Raw genomic sequence first — 23,282 nt, 5'->3', positions numbered from 1 at the left:
ACTCCCTACCAACTGTCTCCATGACGATGCTCCTGCTCTGTAATGCAAGGGTCAAATGTCACCATTGGAGTCAAAATCTGTAGTTAATAATACTCTCTTTAGACTTATTTGACCAACAATTGCTATTGTTGTCTACTGCAGAAGTGGCCATTGTTGCCATGACGATTCCCAGCCTAACAAGTTTATCCTCAAAAGAGTAAGCGACAACAGACATTACATTCCACTTTGTGTACTTAGTCCGTATTGTATTCTAGTCCTTAGTCATGTTGACTTTATCCCATCTCCAACATTAAATACACAAAGCTTTTATTTGTCTGAGCAAAAAGCTGCAGCAGTTTGGCATAGATGTGTTTAATGTCTTACTTTCTTGTATATATTAATTGTCACATTGTGTTGGTGACGAACTCCAAGATGCAGAGATGGTGGCAGTTATTGAGTAAGAAAAAATGATTTAATTAAAAACAAAAAAAAGAACAAACCACAAGGGTACCAACAAAAGGCGCGGATAACAAACTTGGCTATGAACAAACTGGAAGCAGGGAACAAAAGACAAGTAAGATACAAATACCTACCGAATGTAGCTTGCCGGTAGGAACGACAAGTAGAAATGACATTGACACGGCACGACACGACAATAATCCAGCACTGACTGGAGGACAATTGACTGGAGGACAAAGCAGGTAAAAATAGGAGCGGGCTGATTGACACCAGGTATGACCAGGTGCTAATCAGCCCCAGCTGAGGGGAAACAGCGCTCAGGGAGAAAAACAGGAAACAGACAAACTAAGAGCCCAGACAGGAAACAAAGGCAGGAAAAACTAAAACATGGCCACACTGTCAGGGACAAGCCTGACATTAATATTACTTTCTTGTGTTTAATACATGGGTCACCAACCTTTTTGAAACCAAGAGCTACTTCTTGGGTACTGATTGATACAAAGGGCTAGCAGTTTGACACTTTACATTTTAAGTGTTTACATATATATATATATATATATGTATATGTATGTATGTATGTATGTATGTATGTATGTATGTATGTATGTATGTATGTGTATATATACATCCATTTTCTACCGCTTATTCCCTTTTGGGGTTGCGGGGGGCGCTGGCGCCTATCTCAGCTACAATCGGGCGAAAGGCGGGGTACACCCTGGACAAGTCGCCACCTCATCGCAGGGCCAACACAGATAGACAGACAACATTCACACTCAATTCACACACTAGGGCCCATTTAGTGTTGCCAATCAACCTATCCACAGGTGCATGTCTTTGGAAGTGGGAGGAAGCCGGAGTACCCGGAGGGAACCCACGCATTCACGGGGAGAACATGCAAACTCCACACAGAAAGATCCCGAGCCTGGATTTGAACCCAGGACTGCAGGACCTTCGTATTGTGAGGCAGACGCACTAACCCCTCTGCCACCGTGAAGTATATATATATATGTATATAATGTATATGTATATATATATATACGTATATGTATATATATATATATATATGTATATATATGTGTATATATATGATTATATATACACATATATATAATGTGTATATATAGTCATTTGTAAACACTTACAAATGACTATATATATATATATATATATATATATATATATATATATATATATATATATATATATATATATATATATATATATATATATATATGTCATTTGTAAGTTACATGTAAGTGTGATTTAAACAAGAATAGCTAAATAAAGAAATATATATATATATATATATATATATATATATAAAAATGGGTATTTCTGTCTGTCATTTCGTCATACATTTTTTTTCCTTTTACGGAAGGTTTTTTGTAGAGAATAAATGATGAAAAAAACACTTAATTGAACGGTTCAATCCATCCATCCATCCATCCATCCATCCATCTTCTTCCGCTTATCTGAGGTCGGGTCAGGGGGCAGCAGCCTAAGCAGGGAAGCCCAGACTTCCCTCTCCCCAGCCACTTCGTCTAGCTCTTCCCGGGGGATCCCGAGGCGTTCCTAGGCCAGCCGGGAGACATAGTCTTCCCAACGTGTCCTGGGTCTTCCCCGTGGCATCCTACCGGTTGGACGTGCCCTAAACACCTCCCTCGGGAGGCGTTCGGGTTGCATTCTGACCAGATGCCCGAACCACCTTATCTGGCTCCTCTCAATGTGGAGGAGCAGCGGCTTTACTTTGATCTCCTCCCGGATGACAGAGCTTCTCACCCTATCTCTAAGGGAGAGCCCCGCCACACGGCGGAGGAAACTCATTTCGGCCGCTTGTACCCGTGATCTTATCCTTTCGGTAAATGACCCAAAGCTCATGACCATAGGTGAGGATGGGAACGTAGATCGACCGGTAAATTGAGAGCTTTGCCTTCCGGCTCAGCTCCTTCTTCACCACAACGGATCGGTACAACGTCCGCATTACTGAAGACGCCGCACCGATCCGCCTGTCGATCTCACGATCCACTCTTCCCTCACTCGTGAACAAGACTCCTAGGTACTTGAACTCCTCCACTTGGGGCAGGGTCTCCTCCCCAACCCGGAGATGGCACTCCACCCTTTTCCGGGAGAGAACCATGGACTCTGATTTGGAGGTGCTGATTCTCATTCCGGCCGCTTCACACTCGGCCGCGAACCGATCCATTGAGAGCTGAAGATCCCGGCCAGATGAAGCCAACGGCTTTTGAACGGTTCAAAAGAGGAGAAAACACACAAAAAAATGTAAATTAAATGAACCATTAAATCAACCAACATATGACTTATTATATATTTGTGTAAAATATTGGACACAGTGTGTTGTCAAGCTTGTGGGATGCGATGCAAGTGTAAGCTACTGTGACACTATTGTTCTTTTTTTAATTTTTTGTGTAAATGTTTTTAATGATAATATCATTGAGGGATTTTTAATCACTGCTATTTTGAAATTGTTACTAATATTGATACTATTCCCAAACTGAGGAAACTGAGTGTTGAGTGAGTGAGTGTTGAGTGTTGTTAAAAGAAAAGGTGATGTAACACAGTGGTGAACATGCCCTTTCCCAACTACTTTGGCACGTGTTGCAGCCATGAAATTCTAAGTTAATTATTATTTGCAACAGAAATATAAAGTTTGAGTTTGAACATCAAATATCTTGTATTTGTAGTGCATTCAACTGAATATGGGTTGAAAAGGATTTGCAAATCATTGTATTCTGTTTATATTTACATCTAACACAATTTCCCAACTCATATGGAAACGGGGTTTGTACTTGAAGTCCTCCTGTGTCCAGCGACATATTTCCTGACTTCTATAAACAATGAAAAAAATGTCAAAAGATGTTGTGATTCTCAAAATATTGACATCATCACTGTAGTATCGACGAGACGTGTTGACTGACATGGTGCTGTCAGGCGCATCGGGAAGAAAAAGTATTTTTCAAAAGCAGTGTAGCTCCACTTACTGATGTACCAAATGTGCACAAGGTTGTTATGTCTCCTCTTCTCTTGAGAATCATTGTCGTACATTCTTGTTGTATATCTGCATGTTGTGTCTAACAGACATGATGTATTATCTTATCTGACCTTGTCTGTAACAAGGTCAACATTTACACTTCTTTCCCCACATTCACACACAATAACTCAGATATGCTATCACTAACAAGCAGTAGGAACTATGAAGGGATTTCTGCTCCGGAACCTATTTTTGCTTTATTCGCCAGTTCAGTTCAGTTTATGTGGAACATGCATAGGATACAATGTAGGTCATGCATCACATATTTACACTTGTTTCAATACAGCACATCCAAAAAGGAGTAGGAAGAAGCAGATCTTATTTAACCCTACCCCTTGTATCCCAGTTCCTTCTTCTCTGTAAAAGAACAGTGAATAAATAAATAATTTACCACTCTACCAACCGGCATAGCTCGGTTGGTAGAGTGGCCGTACCAGCAACTTGAGGGTTGCAGGTTCGATTCCCGCTTCCGCCATCCTAGTTACTGCCGTTGTGTCCTTGGACAAGACACTTTACCCACCTGCTCCCAGTGCCACCCACACTGGTTTAAATGTAACTTAGATATTGGGTTTCACTATGTAAAGCGCTTTGAGTCACTAGAGAAAAGCGCTATATAAAATATAATTCACTTCACTTCATAAATAATAAATAAATCATTCATATACCATAGTAAGTAAACAAGTGTTAAATACCTAAGTGAAGTATCTATTGGCACCTTATGTTGTATATTTTTTATTTATTGGCACCTTATGTTGTATATTATTTTGTATTTATTGGCACCTTATTTTGTATATTACCGTATTTCCTTGATTTGCCGCCGGATATACAGTATGCGCCTGCCTAGAATTACTGCCGGGCCGGGTCAAACTCGTTTCGCAAAATAATTAGCGCATGCTTATTAGCATTACTGCCGGCTCAGGATTAACGCCGGGTCAAACTCGTTTCGTAAAAAATTGTTTTTATTAGCGCATTTCTAAAATTTCCGCCGGGTCAAACTCGTTTCGCAAAATAATTAGCATATGCCTAGAATTTCCACCGGGTCAAACTCGTCACGTCACGGGTGACACTTCACCTGCCATCAGTTTCAAAATGGAGGAGGCTGATTTCAATCATTTGAAATCTTCCTAAAGGGAAGAAGATTAAGAGCTATTCAGTAGGATTTAAGGTCCAAGCTATTGAATATGCTAAAAAGAAATGTAAGCAGCTATTTTTTATTAATATACCGTAGCTGCGTGTGTCAAATATGAGTCATTAAATGACTCCCGCCTCCTGGTGGTAGAGGGCGCTATTGATCCTTCTTGCGACTACTCGGCTGCAGAAGAAGTGACAAAAAAGCAGCAAGAGTGAGCAGCGTGTGTTTATTTTTTCCTCTCGCTTGCACTTTTAACATGGAGGATTACATATCTAAAATAAAACCGTTTTCTAAACTGGACTTTCAATCGAAGCAGGAGGTAATAAAGGAAGATTTCCATCGAGACAGAGAGACTTTTAAAACTGAAGAAAGATAAGGAAGACTTCTATAAACAAGTTATCGATGCTTTTGATCAGAAGGAGCTGCGTGTGGACTTTATTTATAAGTAAAGGGAAGACCATAATAACGTTTTTTTTATTAAATGTGCTTTTCATGACGGTATCCTTAAATCACACTTAAATTTTTAAGCGCAGGCCTAAATTTACCGCATGCCTTTGGTAAACACCGGAGTGAGAAGAGGTTTTAAATTAATTAGCGCCCCGGCGGCAATTCAAGGAAACACGGTATTTGTATTTATTGCCACCTTATGTTGTATATTATTTTTCATTTATTGGCACCTGATGTTGTCAATTATTTTGTATTTATTGGCACCTTATGTTGTATATTATTTGTATTTATTGCCACCTTATGTTGTATATTATTTTTCATTTATTGGCACCTGATGTTGTCAATTATTTTGTATTTATTGGCACCTTATGTTGTATATTTGTATTTATTGGCACCTTATGTTCATGATTATTACTTACTAACTTAAACATAACACAGTAAAATGAAAGTATGAGATCTATATGTATATATATATGTATATATATGTATATATATATATATATATATTTATATATATATATATATATATATATATATATATATAGTAAATCATTAAAAAACACATAAATATGTTATTTTACAGCAGACAAGCTAAGGCAGCGAAACCTGAGCGAGCTTTATGTTTATCTTATGAAATATATGAATTAGCACAACAGAAGCGATGTTGTAAAAGAGGTGCTAAGAGAACCGTTCATGTTACTTGAAATGCAATTTTTCTCATCTTGTGGGCTTGATTATAAAGAGGTTGCCTACAGCCGCAGCTGCTAAGGCTGTGTAGAGCAGACAGCCAGCAACAGCGTAGGAGCAGATGATAAATTGGAGCATTGACGGATCAATAAGAAGCGCTGGCAGCTTTGGTGGAGGTCTGAAGGTTTGCTGGAGCTAAAACAAATTGTGACTTGCCTACTTCTTCTTTTCGTCCCTGGGAAATGCAGTTTATTTGAATACACAATTTGACTTTTTATTGACTTCAGCACTCGTTTTGCATGTGACACAGCTGAGAGGCGCTCCAGGGAAAAGTTCTTGTACCAGCGGGGGTCTGCAGGGAGGAGTTTCCAGCCCGGGCTTGTCAATTGGGGCCTTATAGAAGGCTTCTATTTCTAGCCAACAACACAGGTCCTCACTGTGACTTACTTCTAGTCCGCAGGATGACTGAACAGCAATGTTTTGTCCTCCCATGAAAGCATCTGACGTTAACGGAAACAGAAGCTCAGAACAAACTACAGAGAATGAAGCGGTTGTGCTGTCAATGTGCACAAGCCTGGCACCTTCTATTTATAGCACACTAGCGGGATGTTAGCTCTTATTTGCAATGCAAATATCTTGCAGGCGGCTGCATCAGCAGTGGATGTAGTGGAGGGTGAAAGGTTACGTCGAGCCCTTGCATCCCCAGACTTCAAACTCCATTTCCATATGAGTTGGGAAATTGTGTTAGATGTAAATATAAATGGAATACGATGATTTGCAAATCCTTTTCAACGCATATTCAGTTGAATGCACTACGAAGGCAATATATTTGATGTTCAAACTCATAAACTTTATTTTTTTTTTGCAAATAATAATTAACTTAGAATTTCATGGCTGCAACGCATGCCAAAGTAGTTGGGAAAGGGTATGTTCGCCACTGTGTTACATCACATTTTCTTTTAACAACACTCAATAAACGTTTGGGAACTGAGGAAACTGATTGTTGATGCTTTGAAAGTGGAATTCTTCTTGCTTGATGTACAGCTTAAGTTGTTCAACAGTCCGGGGTCTTGTTGTCGTATTTTACGCTTCATAATGCACCACACATTTTCGATGGGAGACATGTCTGGACTGCAGGCGGGCTAGTAAAGTACCCGCACTCTTTTACTACGAAGCCATGCTGTTGTAACACGTGGCTTGGCATTGTTTTGCTGAAATAAGCAGGGGCGTCCATGATAACGTTGCTTGGGTGACAACATATGTTGCTCCAAAACCTGTATGGACCATTCAGCATTAATGGTGCCTTCACAGATGTGTAAGTTACCCATGCCTTGGGCACTAATACACCCCCATACCATCACAGTCGATGGCTTTTGAACTTTGCGCCTATAAAAATCCGGATGGTTATTTTCCTTTTTGTCCCGGAGGACACCACATCCACAGTTTCCAAATATAATTTGAAATGTGGACTCGTCGGACCACAGAACACTTTTCAACTTTGCCTCAGTCCATCTTAGATGAGCTTGGGCCCAGCGAAGCAGGCGGCGTTTCTGGGTGTTGTTGATAAATGGCTTTTGCTTTGCACAGTAGAGTTTTAACTTGCATTTACAGATGTAGCGACCAACTGTAGTTACTGACAGTGGTTTTATGAAGTGTTCCTGAGCCCATGTGGTGATATCCTTTACACACTGATGTCGGATTTTGATGCAGTACTGCCTGAGGGATCAAAAGTCCGTAATATCGCTTACGTGCAGTGTTTTCTCCAGATTCTCTGAACCTTTTGATGATTTTACGGACCGTAGATGGTAAAATCCCTAAATTCCTTGCAATAGCTCGTTGAGAAATGTTGTTCTAAAACTGTTCGACAATTTGCTTACAAAGTGGTGACCCTCGCCACAGCCTTGTTTGTGAAATACATAGCATTTCATGGAAGCTGTTTTTATATCCGATCATGGCACCCAACTGTTTGCAAATCATTGTATTCCGTTTATATTTACATCTAACACAATTTCCCAACTCATACGGAAACAGGATTTGTAGTAGCCAGGTTTCAGGTCTGGGCTCAGACAGACGGAATGAGAGATGTGTCAATGGTAGGCCTTTTGGGATGGTTGGAGCAGAAGGACGCTTGGCGGTGTGTCAATCCCACGCCTCCTGATGCCTGCAGCGCGGAGGAGGAAGAGGATGATGCTGTGGTTGCTAAGGGGATCCACAAGCTTGGTTACCAGGGTGTTAGAAGGGATGACTCATCAAGTTTTACCCAGTCAACTGTTTCATGGCAGCTCCTCTCAGGTTGGTCCTGGCGGGTATTTTCTTCATTGCTGACATACCAAACTATCACTCCTTCATGCTTATTTTCTTCTGTACTAGTTACCCAGCTATCACTCCTTCATGGCTGTCGGCCTCCAACATTGTGGTTTTTGACTGGAATGTGAACACAGCTTCTGTGTAATGAAAAGACAAGCGCAGTCGCAATGGTGCAATTAACACAAAATAAGTTTCATGAATATTTCAGAAGCAATCACACAATCTCCACCAAACCCCGCCCCCCTCAACCGACGCACGGAGGTTGAGGGGGGCGGGGGTGTTAGTAGGGATGTATAATGTAGACCGGAAGAGTTAGGGATGCATGGGATTGTGGGTATTTGTTATGTTGTGTTACAGTGCGGATGTTCTCCCGAAATGTGTTTGTCATTGTTGTTTGGTGTGGGTTCACAGTGTGGCGCATATTAGTAAGAGTGCTAAAGTTGTTTATATCACAACCCTCAGTGTAACCTGTATGGCTGTTGACCAAGTATGTCTTGCAGTAACACAAGCCACTTCCTGTGTGTAGCACTAACACAAACCACTTCCTGTGTGTAGCAGTAACACAAACCACTTCCTGTGTGTAGTAGTAAAACAAGCCACTTCCTGTGTGTAGTAGTAACACAAGCCAATCCTGTGTGTAGCAGTAACACAAGCCACTTCCTGTGTGTAGCAGTAACACAATCCACTTCATGTGTGTAGTAGTAACACAAGCTTCTTCCTGTGTAGTAGTAACACAAACCACTTCCTGTATGTAGCAGTAACACAAGCCACTTCCTGTGTGTAGTAGTAACACAAGCCAATTCCTGTGTGTAGCAGTAACACAAGCCACTTCCTGTGTGTAGCAGTAAAACAAGCCATTTACTGTGTGTAGCAGTAACACAAACCACTTTCTGTGTGTAGTAGCAACGCAAGCCAATCCTGTGTGTAGCAGTAACACAAGCCACTTCCTGTGTGTAGCAGTAACACAAGCCACTTCCTGTGTGTAGTAGTAACGCAAGCCACTTCCTGTGTGTAGTAGTAACACAAGCCAATCCTGTGTGTAGCAGTAACACAAGCCACTTCCTGTGTGTAGCAGTAAAACAAGCCACTTCTTCTGTGTAGCAGTAACACAAGCCACTTCCTGTGTGTAGTAGTAACACAAGCCACTTCGTGTGTGTTGTAGTAACACAAGCCAATCCTTTGTGTAGCAGTAACACAAGCCACTTCCTGTGTGTAGCAGTAACACAAGCCACTTCATGTTTGTAGTAGTAACACAAGCTACTTCCTGTGTGTAGCAGTAACACAAACCACTTCCGGTATGTAGCAGTAACACAAGCCACTTCCTGTGTGTAGTAGTAACACAAGCCAATCCTGTGTGTAGCAGTAACACAAGCCACTTCTTGTGTGTAGCAGTAACACAAGCCACTTCCTGTGTATAGTAGTAACACAAGCCACTTCCTGTGTGTAGTAGTAACACAAGCCACTTCCTGTGTGTAGTAGTAACACAAGCCACTTCCTGTGTGTAGTAATAACACTAGCCAATCCTGTGTGTAGTAGTAACACAAGCCAATCCTGTATGTAGCAGTAACACAAGCCACTTCCTGTGTGTAGCAGTAACACAATCCACTTCATGTGTGTAGTAGTAACACAAGCTACTTCCTGTGTGTAGTAGTAACACAAACCACTTCCTGTGTGTAGCAGTAACACAAGCCACTTCCTGTGTGTAGCAGTAACACAAGCCACTTCCTGTGTGTAGCAGTAAAACAAGCCACTTCCTGTGTGTACTAGTAACACAAGCCACTTCCTGTGTGTAGTAGTAACACAAGCCAATCCTGTGTATAGCAGTAACACAAGCCACTTCCTGTGTGTAGCAGTAACACAATCCACTTCATGTGTGTAGTAGTAACACAAGCTACTTCCTGTGTGTAGCAGTAACACAAACCACTTCCTGTGTGTAGTAGTAATTAAAAAGATGTACTTAAAAATGATGTACTTAAAAAGATGTACTTAAAAAGGATGTACTTAAAAATGATGTACTTAAAAAGATGTACTTAAAAAGGATGTACTTAAAAATGATGTACTTAAAAAGAGTGTGCTAAAAGAGACGACCAATCACAATTCCCGCCCATTCTTTGGGAAGTGCGAGTAAAGGTTTGCCGGAAGCTTCGCTGTGGGAGGAGTCAGAACATATTTCAGTCTCTGTGCCATTTTTATGGAGGTGGACTGCAAAATAAGCCACGATGGGGCCAAAGAAAGTAGTGAGTGCCAGTACTTGATAAAGAAAGGTGACTGTAGTCCCCGCCCCCACCTCCGCTCATCTCAGTCCAGCAAGAGTCTTCATCATGTCAAATGAGCCAGGAACCTTTTGGAAAATGTATTTCCATATCATATTTTAACACTGAATAGAAGTAAATGTCTGCATCTTTAAGTAAGAGCAACGTCCATCCATCACCCATCCATCATCTTCCGCTTATCCGAGGTCGGGTCGCGGGGGCAGCAGCCTAAGCAGGGAAGCCCAGACTTCCCTCTCTCCAGCCACTTCGTCTAGCTCTTCCCGGGGGATCCCGAGGCGTTCCCAGGCCAGCCGGGAGACATAGTCTTCCCAACGTGTCCTGGGTCTTCCCCGTGGCCTCCTACCAGCTGGACGTGCCCTAAACACCTCCCTAGGGAGGCGTTCGGGTGGCATCCTGACCAGATGCCCGAACCACCTCATCTGGCTCCTCTCGATGTGGAGGAGCAGTGGCTTTACGTTGAGCTCCTCCCGGATGGCAGAGCTTCTCACCCTATCTCCAAGGGAGAGCCCCGCCACCCGGCGGGGGAAACTCATTTCGGCCGCTTGTACCCGTGATCTTATCCTTTCGGTCATGACCCAGAGCTCATGACCATAGGTGAGGATGGGAACGTAGATTGACCGGTAAATTGAGAGCTTTGCCTTCCGGTTCAGCTCCTTCTTCACCACAACGGATCGGTACAACGTCCGCATTACTGAAGACGCCGCACCGATCCGCCTGTCGATCTCACGATCCACTCTTCCCCCACTCGTGAACAAGACTCCTAGGTACTTGAACTCCTCCACTTGGGGCAGGGTCTCCTCCCCAACCCGGAGATGGCACTCCACCCTTTTCCGGGCGAGAACCATGGACTCGGACTTGGAGGTGCTGATTCACATTCCGGTCACTTCACACTTGGCTGCGAACCGATCCAGTGAGAGCTGAAGATCCCGGCCAGATGAAGCCATCAGGACTACATCATCTGCAAAAAGCAGAGATCTAATCCCGTGGCCACCAAACCGGATCCCCTCAACGCCTTGGCTGCGCCTAGAAATTCTGTCCATAAAAGTTATGAACAGAATCGGTGACAAAGGACAGCCTTGGCAGAGTCCAACCCTCACTGGAAACGTGTCCGACTTACTGCCAGCAATGCGGACCAAGCTCTGACACTGATCATACAGGGAGCGGACTGCCACAATAAGACAGTCCGGTACCCCATACTATCTGAGCACTCCCCACAGGACTTCCCGAGGGACACGGTCGAATGCCTTCTCCAAGTCCACAAAGCACATGTAGACTGGTTGGGAAAACTCCCATGCACCCTCAAGAACCCTGCCGAGAGTATAGAGCTGGTCCACAGTTCCACGACCAGGACGAAAACCACACTGTTCCTCCTGAATCCGAGGTTCGACTATCCGGCGAAGCCTCCTCTCCAGTACACCTGAATAAACTTTACCGGGAAGGCTGAGGAGTGTGATCCCACGATAGTTGGAACACACCCTCCGGTCCCCCTTCTTAAAGAGAGGGACCACCACCCCGGTCTGCCAATCCAGAGGTACCGCCCCCGATGTCCACGCGATGCTGCAGAGTCTTGTCAACCAAGACAGCCCTACAGCATCCAGAGCCTTAAGGAACTCCGGGCGGATCTCATCCACCCCCGGGGCCTTGCCGCCGAGGAGCTTTTTAACTACCTTAGCGACCTCATCCCCAGAAATAGGAGAGTCCACCACAAATTCCCCAGGCACCGCTTCTTCAAAGGAAGATGTGTTGGTGGGATTGAGGAGGTCTTCGAAGTATTCCTTCCACCTATCCACAACATCCGCAGTCGAAGTCAGCAGAACACCATCCGCACCATACACGGTGTTGATAGTGCACTGCTTCCCCTTCCTGAGGCGGCGTATGGTGGTCCAGAATGGCTTCGAAGCCGTCCGGAAGTCGTTTTCCATGGCTTCCCCGAACTCTTCCCATGTCCGAGTTTTTGCCTCCGCGACCGCTAAAGCTGCACACCGCTTGGCCCGTCGGTACCCGTCCACTGCCTCCGGAGTCCTATTAGCCAAAAGAACCCGATAGGACTCCTTCTTCAGCTTGACGGCATTCCTCACTGCTGGTGTCCACCAACGGGTTCTGGGATTACCGCCACGACAGGCACCAACAACCTTGCGGCCACAGCTCCAATCAGCCGCCTCGACAATAGAGGTTCGGAACATGGTCCACTCGGACTCAATGTCCCGCACCTCCCTCGTGACATGTTCAAAGTTCTCCCGGAGGTGTGAATTGAAACTCTCTCTGACAGGAGACTCTGCCACACGTTCCCAGCAGACCCTCACAATGCGTTTGGGCCTGCCAGGTCTGTCCGGCATCCCCCTCCACCATCGCAGCCAACTCACCACCAGGTGGTGATCGGTAGAAAGCTCCGCCCCTCTCTTCATCCGAGTGTCCAGAACATGAGGCCGCAAATCCGATGACACAACTACAAAGTCGATCATGGAACTGCGGCCTAGGGTGTCCTGGTTTCAAGTGCACATATGGACACCCTTATGTTTGAACGTGGTGTTTGTTATGGACAATCCGTGACGAGCACAAAAGTCCAATAACAAAACACCACTCGGGTTTAGATCCGGGCGACCATTCTTCCCAATCACGCCTCTCCAGGTTTCACTGTCGTTGCCAACATGAGCGTTGAAGTCCCCCAGTAGGACAAGGGAATCACCCAGGGGAGCACTTTCCAGTACTCCCTCGAGTGTACCCAAAAATGGTGGGTACTCTGAACTGCTGTTTGGTGCGTAAGCACAAACAACAGTCAGGACCCGTCCCCCCACCCGAAGGCGAAGGGAAGCTACCCTCTCGTCCACTGGGTTGAACTCAAACGTGCAAGCTTTGAGCCGGGGGGCAACGAGAATTGCCACCCCAGCCCGTCGCCTCTCACTGCCGGCAACGCCAGAGTGGAAGAGGGTCCAGTCCCTCTTGAGAGAACTGGTTCCAGAGCCCTTGCTGTGCTTCGAGGTGAGTCCGACTATATCCAGCCGGAACTTCTCTACCTCGCGGACTAGCTCAGGCTCCTTCCTCCCCAGTGAGGTGACGTTCCACGTCCCAAGAGCTAGCTTCTGTAGCCGAGGATCGGACCGCCAAGTGCCCTGCCTTTGGCTGCCGCCCAGCGTAAGAGCAACGTTTTTAGACTAAAATAAGTCTCTTATTATTTTTAAGAAAATTGTGACTCTGAAGCCAACCACTAATTAGTCAAATACTTTTAGCATTAATGTGACTTCTTGACCAGGTGCGGTGGGAAACGGATGGATGGATTAAAATGCATGAAAATGTTATTATCAGCGGGGGGCTTCACGGTGGAAGAGGGGTTAGTGCGTCTGCCTCACAATACGAAGTTCCTGCAGTCCTGGGTTCAAATCCAGGCTCGGGATCTTTCTGTGTGGAGTTTGCATGTTCTCCCCGTGAATGCGTGGGTTCCCTCCGGGTACTCGGCTTCCTCCCACTTCCAAAGACATGCACCTGGGGATAGGTTGACTGGCAACACTAAAATGGTCCCTAGTGTGTGAATGTGAGTGTGAATGTTGTCTGTCTATCTGTGTTAGCCCTGCGATGAGGTGGCGACTTGTCCAGGGTGTACCCCGCCTTCCGCCCGATTGTAGCTGAGATAGGCGCCAGCGCCCCCCGCGACCCCAAAAGGGAAAATGGATGAATGGATTATCAGCGGAATGATTCCTGACTTCTGGTGTTGAGCAATGTCAGCTCAGGTTGATGTGAGTGTTGAGAGCCAGATGCAGTCATCAGAAGATCCACATCTGCTCCCCTCCCCTGCTCTAGATAATGTGCGTGTCACATACTTTTATACATGGGGCACCCGGGCCCCAAGCACACGGCTTTTATACTTTTGGAACAAGGAAAAAAACCCATTCTGCCAATGCAAAATGGGGGTTTGACGAATGTAAAAAGGTAAAAAGGGGACGAGATGGACAGAAAAGGCTCTTTGCTCGATCACGTGTTTGTCGTACTTTGGCGGCGGCTGCAATGCTGACTCGACATGGCGGTGTTGAAAATGTCAACAGCGTGGCGGGAAAAAGCGCCTGAAGATTTACCCTCCAAACATAAACAAACACAGCACATGCATGTCAACTGCTGCAAGAATACATTCTCACTTTCACCGCAAATGTCCCACACCGTCCATCTCAAGCAATATGTATATGTATATATACAAACACACATACATACATACAGTGGGGCAAAAAAGTAGTTAGTCAGCCACCGATTGTGCAAGTTCTCCCACTTAAAATGATGACAGAGGTCTGTAATTTTCATCATAGGTACACTTCAACTGTGGGAGACAGAATGTTGAGTTTATACCAAAATGGATACATGGATGATACAGCAGAGGATTGGGAGAATGTCATGTGGTCTGATGAAACCAAAATAGAACTTTTTGGTATGAACTCAACTCGTCGTGTTTGGAGGAAGAAGAATACTTAGTTGCATCCCAAGAACACCATACCTACTGTGAACATTTGGGATGGAAACATCATGCTTTAGGGCTGTTTTTCTGCTAAGGGGACAGGACGATTGATTTGTTAAGGAAAGTATGAATGGGGCCATGTATTGTGAGATTTTGAGCCAAAACCTCCTTCCATCAGTGAGAGCTTTGAATGGTTGACCAAATACTTATTTTCCACCATAATTTACAAATAAATTCTTTAAAATTCCTACAATGTGAATTCCTGGATTTTTTTTCACATTCTGTCTCTCACAGTTGAAGTGTACCTATGATGAAAATTACAGACCTCTATCATCATTTTAAGTGGGAGAACTTGCACAATCGGTGGCTGACTAAATACTTTTTTGCCCCACTGTATATACATATATATATACACATGTACATATACCGTATTTCCCTGAATTGCCGCCGGGGCGCTAATTAATTTAAAACCTCTTCTTACTCCGGCGCTTACCAAAGGCATGCTGTAAATTTAGGCCTGCGCTTAAAAATTTGAGTGGGGCTGTATAAAGTAGCCCGGGAGAGTTCGGGATACATGGGATTCTGGGTATTTGTTCTGTTGTGTTACAGTGCGGATGTTCTCCCGAAATGTGTTTGTCATTCTTGTTTGGTGTGGGTTCACAGTGTGGCGCATATTAGTAAGAGTGCTAAAGTTGTTTATATCACAACCCTCAGTGTAACCTGTATGGCTGTTGACCAAGTATGCCTTGCAGTCGCTTATGTGTGCCTGCAGAAGCCTCATACAACATGTGAATGTGCTGGTAAGCTGTTTGTTACGGTTGTAGAGGGCGCTAAATGCACTGTCATCATAGCACGCCCTTATTATTGTTGTGTGGGTGAACACCAGCAGAAAGTCGGGAGAATGGTTGCTCTGAAACTCGGCAGTCTCCCGGAAATATTGAGATGGTGGGCAAATGTGATGTTGTTAAGCGGCATTCAAATAAAACTCACGGGCTGCACTGATATAAAATTTTCATATTAAGGTGCGGACCGCGTGTTTGAGACCCCTGGTTAATACATAGCACAAACAAAAAAAAACAACTTTGTACGCTGTGTTATTTTTTCTAGCTTGCCTCTGGTGAGGGTGGTCGCAATTCTCTCCGTTCCCTCCTTCCCTGCTTGTTCTCTGCGTCTTGTCTTTGTCTGAACTTTTTTAAAGCCTCTTTCTTTGCGCTGTCCTCTAATCCAAATATCAATATGAATATGATCAGCTGGACTCTTGACGCAATCGACAGTCTTTTCGACAAGAAAAAGAGGTTCGGGGGAGCCTGACTGCCCTGATTGAACCATCGCTGCGGGGTATGTGAGGGACTCCTGGAACACATGGAGGATCATGTGCCTCAGCCCTTTCATTCGAGGACGTCAAAGACATCTACATATTTGGAGCTGTGATCGCAGGGCACTTGCTGATTGGGCTGTTCAATGCTCTGGTGTATCGACAAATTCGGAAAACGATGGCAGCCACTCAAGGGGCCCAACGGCTGTTCGACGCAATGGAAGGATTGGGTCGGGCTGTGGGAACACAGACTGGAGCGATTTCTAAGTTGAATCGCAAAATGGATCTCATCTTTGAAAAGTTTGCAGAGAAGGAATAATTAATTGGAATTGAAGAAATCCAGCATGGACAAACAGAGGAGATAAGTCACTATTTTTTTGTTCTCGAAGACAAACAACTTCTTAATCTACGATTTGGACTCCCTTGAATGGCCTTGACACAGGAACAGGCTGTTCTGAAAAAAATCTCCCAAGGACTCCTCAAAGATAGACGCTTTTGACCTTCCTTTTTGTCAACAACACCTGCAGTAGAACTTTGATCGGCCTCAGTTATACAAAAACATTCATCATCTCTCCCAAGTTAATTGGGCATATATGCACACATGACCCCCACCCTTGAAATCAACACCTTCACCACTGCTTAATTCCTCTGGTGCTGTGGATGGCTGAGCAGCGCTATAAAGCGTCAGCGGGTCTCCTCAAACCCACCCCCTCCCTCTGTTGCTGGTTGGTGTGATATACGTACCATGTCTAAATGTGTCCCATTCTATGTGAGTTTTTTTTCCTTGGACTCAGTCTGGACCCCTCCTGATGGTCTAGCCTTAGAGCAAGGGGTGTCAAACTCAATTACAGAGTGGGCCAAAATTTAAAACTGAACAAAGCCGCGGGCTAAGGTTGAGCAAATTAACCTTTTAATAGGGACCCAAACAAGTTTTGCAATGAATATTGAACAAATTTAGGCCTGCGCTTAAAAATTTGAGTGTCGCTGTCTGTATAATGTAGCCCGGAAGAGTTCGGGATACATGGGATTCTGGGTATTTGTTCTGTTGTGTTTATGTTGTGTTACAGTGCGGATGTACAGGTGGAACAGGGGTTAGTGCATCTGCCTCACAATACGAAGGTCCTGAGTAATCCTGGGTTCAATCCCGGGCTCGGGATCTTTCTGTGTGGAGTTTGCATGTACTCCCCGTGACTGCGTGGGTTCCCTCCGGGTACTCTGGCTTCCTCCCATGGAACAGGCAGAGCTTATATAACGTAATAGTACAAAATCAACTTTCAAAAAACAAACGAAAAAACATCAGTGGTATATTAAATCAAATGTAATTAAAAAGAAATAATGCCGGGTACTCCGGCTTCCTCCCACCTCCAAAGACATGCACCTGGGGATAGGTTGATTGGCAACACTAAATTGGCCCTAGTGTGTGAATGTGAGTGTGAATGTTGTCTGTCTGTCTGTGCTGGCCCTGCGATGAGGTAGCGACTTGTCCAGGGTGTACCCCGCCTTCCGCCCGATTGTAGCTGAGATAGGCGCCAGCGCCCCCCGCGACCCCAAAAAGGGAATAAGCGGTAGAAAATGGATGGATGGATGGATAATGCCTCTTCTATTTGCAGCCTTCTGAGGTAAATATCAACATTAACTTTTTCCACAGGCTAATAAATTTGAAAATAAAATTAAAAATAGGTGGGCGGGGTTTGGTGGTAGCGGGGGGGTGTATATTGTAGCATTCCGGAAGAGTTAGTGCTACAAGGGATTCTAGGTATTTGTTCTGTTGTGTTTATGTTGTGTTACGGTGCGGGTGTTCTCCCTAAATGTGTTTTGTCATTCTTGTTTGGTGTGGGTTCACAGTGTGGCGCATATTTGTAACAATGTTAAAGTTGTTTATTCGGCTACCCTCAGTGTGACTCGTATGGCTGTTGACCAAGTATGCGTTTGTGAAAGCCGCATAGATTATGTGACTTGGCCAGCACGCTGTTTATATGGAGGAAAAGAGGATGTGACGGCATCTTGTAGAGGACAGTGTCTTTAAAGGGGAACATTATCACCAAACCTATGCAAGTGTCAATATATACTTTGATGTTGCAGAAAAAAGCCCATGTATTTTTTTAACCGATTTCCGAACTCTAAATGGGTGAATTTTGGCAAATTAAACGCCTTTCTGTTTATCGGTCTTTTAGCGATGACGTCAGAACGTGACGTCACCGAGGTAACACACCCGCCATTTTCATTTTCACATTACAAACACCGGGTCTCAGCTCTGTTATTTTCCGTTTTTTTTTGACTATTTTTTGGAACCTTGGAGACATCACGCCTCGTCGGTGTGTTGTCGGAGGGTGTAACAACACTAACAGGGAGGGATTCAAGTTGCACCACTGGCAAGAAATCTGCCGCCAGACCCCCATTGAATGTACCAGAGTGTTTTCATATTTGACCGGCGATGCTAAGACAGACATGGCACAGAGATGTATAGATAACCTGCAGATGCATTTGCAACCATTAAGTCAACGAAATCACAAAGGTGAGTTTTGTTGATGTTGTTGACTTACGTGCTAATCAGGCATATTTGGTCACGGCATGACTGCCAGCTAATCGATGCTAACATGCTACGCTAATCGATGCTAACATGCTATTTACGCTAGCTGTATGTACATTTTAAACTAGATACCCACATTTAATGCAAAACAAACACTTACCAATCGACGGATTTAAGTTGCTCCAGTGTCACAAGATGCGAAAGGCCTGATCGTTTGGTCAGCATATTTTACCGGCGATGCTAATAAGGCAGCCATGCTATGGGCCACTTCATTAGGTACACCCACGCTATGGCCGAAAAGCGTCAATAACTATTCACTCAATAGCTTCAATTTCTTCTTCAATTTCGTTTTTGCTATCTGCCTCCATGCTCCGACCATCTGTTTCAATACATGCGTAATCTGTTGAATCGCTTAAGCCGCTGAAATCCGAGTCTGAATCCGAGCTAATGTCGCTATATCTTGCTGTGGTAACCGCCATGTTGTTTGTATTGGCAGCCCTGTATGACGTCACAGGGAAATGGACGGGTGGATATAGCGATGGTGAAAATCAGGCACTTTGAAGCAGTTTTTCGGGATATTCCGGGAGGTGTAAAATTTTGAAAAAAACTTCGAAAAATAAAACAAGCCACTGGGAACTGATTTTTATTGTTTTTAACCCTTTTGAAATTGTGATAATGTTCCCCTTTAAGGCACGCTCCCAATATTGGAAATCCGGAGAGTGGTGGCCCAGGGAGATTTTCGGGAAGGGCACTAAACTTCGTGAGTCTCTCGGGAAAATCGTAAGGGTTGGCAAGGGTGAGTATTAGTGGTGAATGTGGTGTTATCGGCGGGCCAGCTCTAATGTTAATTTGATATTGCCTTAAGGGCCAAATGAAATTAAACGGGCCAGAGTTTGACACCCATGCCTTAGACCATGGGTGTCAAACTGTGGCCCGCGGGCCAAATCTGGCCCGCCGTGTAATTCAATTTGGCCCTTGAGGCAATATCAATTTAGCATTAGAGCTGGCCCGCCGGTGTTATACAGCGTCGGTACCGCTGTAACACCGCATTCACCGCTAATACTCATACTTGCCAACCCTCCTAATTTTCCCGGTAGACTCCCGAAGTTCAGTGCCCCTCCCGAAAATCTCCCGGGGCAACCATTCTCCCGAATTTCTACCGATTTCCACCTGGACAACCATATTGGGGGCGTGCATTTAAGGCACTGCCTTTAGCGTTCTCTACAACCTGTCGTCACGTCCGCTTTTCCTCCATACTAACAGCGTGTCACATTATATTTGTGGCTTTTACACGCACACGTGAATGCAATGCATACTTGGTCAACAGCCATACAGGTCACACTGAGGGTGGCCGTATAAACAACTTTAGCACTGTTACAAATATGTGCCACAATGTGAACCCACACCAAACAAGAATAACAAACACATTTCGGGTGAACATCCGCACCGTAACACAACAGAACAAATACCCAGAACCCCTTGCAGCACTAACTCTTCCGGGAAACTTCCAGCAAACTGACCAACGATCAACGTTTTATTCATGCATTTTCTCTTGCTACTTCAGGGCTTGATTGTTTGGTTCATTCATTATTGTTATTTTATTTTCAAATTTATTATTAGCCTGTGGAAAAAATAGATATTTACCTCAGAAGATTGCAAATACAAAAAAAGGCATAACATTTTTATTTAAATTTTATTTGATATGCCATTGATATTTTTTTAATTATTATTATTTGAAACTAGATTTTGCATGTCACTAAAGTTATAAAAGCGTTGCTTGTTCAATATTTATTGCAAAACTTGTTTGGGTCCCTATTAAAAGGTTAATTTGTTCAACCTTAGCCCGCGGCTTTGTTCAGTTTTAAATTTTGGCCCACTCTGTATTTGAGTTGGACACCCCTGCCTTAGACTAATATTTTTTTTACTCCCCCACTCTCTCCCAATGTCACCCTTTTCTCACCTTTTTAAGGAGCGCCGTAAGTGGCTGATCCGTTGGCGGTCTCGTCTTGTCCTCCCCTGTCACGTATGTCTGCTCTTAGCGGGACTTGTACCAAAAAATCAATCTTGTAATTGTGCAATGACAATAAAGATCTATTCTTCTATTCTTCTTATTTCATAGTAAATTTCAAAAGGGTCTTGTGGCTCCCATAATTTTCTTTATTTCGTGAAACGGGTCAAAATGGCTTTTTGAGTGGTAAAGGTTGCCGACCCCTGTTCTAGACTGAGGGTTAGTTTGTTCTAGACTGAGGGTTAGTTTGTTCTAAACCAGGGGTAGGGAACCTATGGCTCTAGAGCCAGATGTGGCTCTTTTGATGACTGCATCTGGCTCTCAGATAAATCTTAGCTGACATTGCTTAACGCGATAATTATGAATAATTTTGCTGGTAATTACAGTGCTAAAAATAACGTGCAAAATATAAAACATTCACATGCATTTAAATCCATCCATCCGTTTTCTACCGCACTTGTTCAAGAAGTCGCATTAATGGTAAAAAGTATTTTATGTCACAATGGGGGGGTCGCAGCTTGCTGCAGGGTCGTTCTCCCAGGAAGGTAGACGGACTACTCGGGACATGGCATTTAGGTAAAAACATGATTTAATTTAAACTAAAAGAAGATACAAACAAAAATCGCTCACAGTGGAGGCACAACTTGGGCTAAGGAACAAAGCTAACGCATAAACAGACTATGAACATAAATCAAAACTTACTTGGCATGGCATGAAGCACGAAACTATGGCAAGGCATGAAACAAGTCAGCACAGAGCAAGAAAATATCACATTGACGCCAGGGCGACTGACTGGCAAAGACAAGCTTAAATACTGCCTCTGATTAGTGCTCAGGAAGCAGCTGAGCGGCATTTTGTCTACCAGAGACAGGTGGACAAAATGAGTAACCTAGGAAACCAGACAAGGGAGTGGGAAAAAAACAGGAACTTAAAGAGTCCAAAAGACAAACAGCACATGGCCAAACAAAAACATGATCAACAGACATGACATTTGATTTATTATTGGTTAGCTTCAGAATAACAATTTTATCAAAAAGAATAAGGGACTTATTATTCTCAAAAAATGTTAGTCTTACTTAAAAATGCACACATTTAGTTGTATTCCGTGTTAAAAAATATGATATGGCTCTCACGGAAATACTTTTTGAAATATTTGGCTTTCATGGCTCTCTCAGCCAAAAAGGTTCCCGACCCCTGTTCTAAACTGAGGGTTAGTTTGTTCTAAACTGAGGGTTAATTTGTTCTAAACTGAGGGTTAGTTTGTTCTAAACTGAGGGTTAGTTTGTTCTAAACTGAGGGTTAGTTTGTTCTAGACTGAGGGTTAGTTTGTTCTAAACTGAGGGTTAGTTTGTTCTAAACTGAGGGTTAGTTTGTTCTAAACTGAGGGTTAGTTTGTTCTAGACTGAGGGTTAGTTTGTTCTAGACTGAGGGTTAGTTTGTTCTAAACTGAGGGTTAGTTTGTTCTAAACTGAGGGTTAGTTTGTTCTAGACTGAGGGTTAGTTTGTTCTAAACTGAGGGTTAGTTTGTTCTAAACTGAGGGTTAGTTTGTTCTAAACTGAGGGTTAGTTTGTTCTAGACTGAGGGTTAGTTTGTTCTAAACTGAGGGTTAGTTTGTTCTAAACTGAGGGTTAGTTTGTTTCTAGACTGAGGGTTAGTATGTTGCTTGGCAACCGTGTCAAACTGTTCCCCCTGATGTGCACATGAGGAAAGTATTTGATTGTGGTCAAGGTGCTAGCTTTTGTAAAACTGATTCTTGTGTTGAACGTAACAGAAACATCTGCTTCTGTTTTGTTTCCTGACTTTGACACAAACACCCATTTTGTTGTTGCCTGCATCCATCTTGATTTTCTTTGTGTTTTATTTCTCTTGCTATTATTGTCGTCGCCCCCCCCCCCCTCCCCCCACCTCTTTCCCCATTGTCACTCTGCAATTGTACATTTCTCCTTTTTTTTAATAACTGGGCATCTCCTTAGTTGTCATGTGACCTTCCAGATTGTTCTCATTCTCTTTGTGTGTTGTGCACGTTTTACTGCTGAGACCTGCTTGTCCTTCAGACAAGAGCGTCGTTTTGGTTGGCATGTTTTGTCTGGGGGGTTACACATGTAGCCTATTTTTCTTTGGAGTGGGCTACATATTTACATTGTTGTCTATTGTCTGTGAGGCCGTGAATGTGTACAGGCTGAGTCCTGTTAGGTCAGAAGTGTCCAAAGGTGCCTGCAGCTCATTTTTTCTAAATTCTAAAAAGACTATTACAAAAATAAGGATATACGTTTGCCATACAAGCAGTTTCTTTCTTTAAAGATTTTGCTGGTGCCTATCTCAGCTACATTCGGGCGGAAGGCGGGGTACACCCTGGACAATTCGCCACCTCATCGCAGTATGTGTTGAAATCTTTATTTATAATTGAATCACTTGTTTATTTTTCAACAAGTTTTGACTTATTTTTATAGCTTTTATCCAAATAGTTCAAGAAAGACCACTACAAATGAGCAATATTTTGCACTGTTGTACAATTTGATAAATCAGAAACTGATGACAAAATGCTGTATTTGACTTCTTTATCTTTTTTTTTTTTCAACCAAAAATGCTTTGCCCTGATTAGGGGGTACTTGAATTTAAAAAATATTCACAGGGGGTACATCTCTGAAAAAAGGTTG

General features: G+C 43.7%; 1 protein-coding gene across 4 annotated transcripts in view; it reads left to right on the top strand.

Annotated features, from left to right (window-relative positions):
- LOC133562998 (SRSF protein kinase 2-like) overlaps positions 1-23,282 on the top strand; it is a 125,807-nt gene that overhangs the window by 57,868 nt on the left and 44,657 nt on the right. The gene's annotated exons all lie outside the window — the stretch shown is intronic.

The sequence above is a fragment of the Nerophis ophidion genome, linkage group LG12 (genome assembly GCF_033978795.1).
Source record: "Nerophis ophidion isolate RoL-2023_Sa linkage group LG12, RoL_Noph_v1.0, whole genome shotgun sequence".
In the NCBI taxonomy this organism is placed as follows: domain Eukaryota; kingdom Metazoa; phylum Chordata; class Actinopteri; order Syngnathiformes; family Syngnathidae; genus Nerophis; species Nerophis ophidion.
Note: the sequence above shows the minus strand (reverse complement) of the source record. Positions and strands in the feature narration are given on the sequence as shown.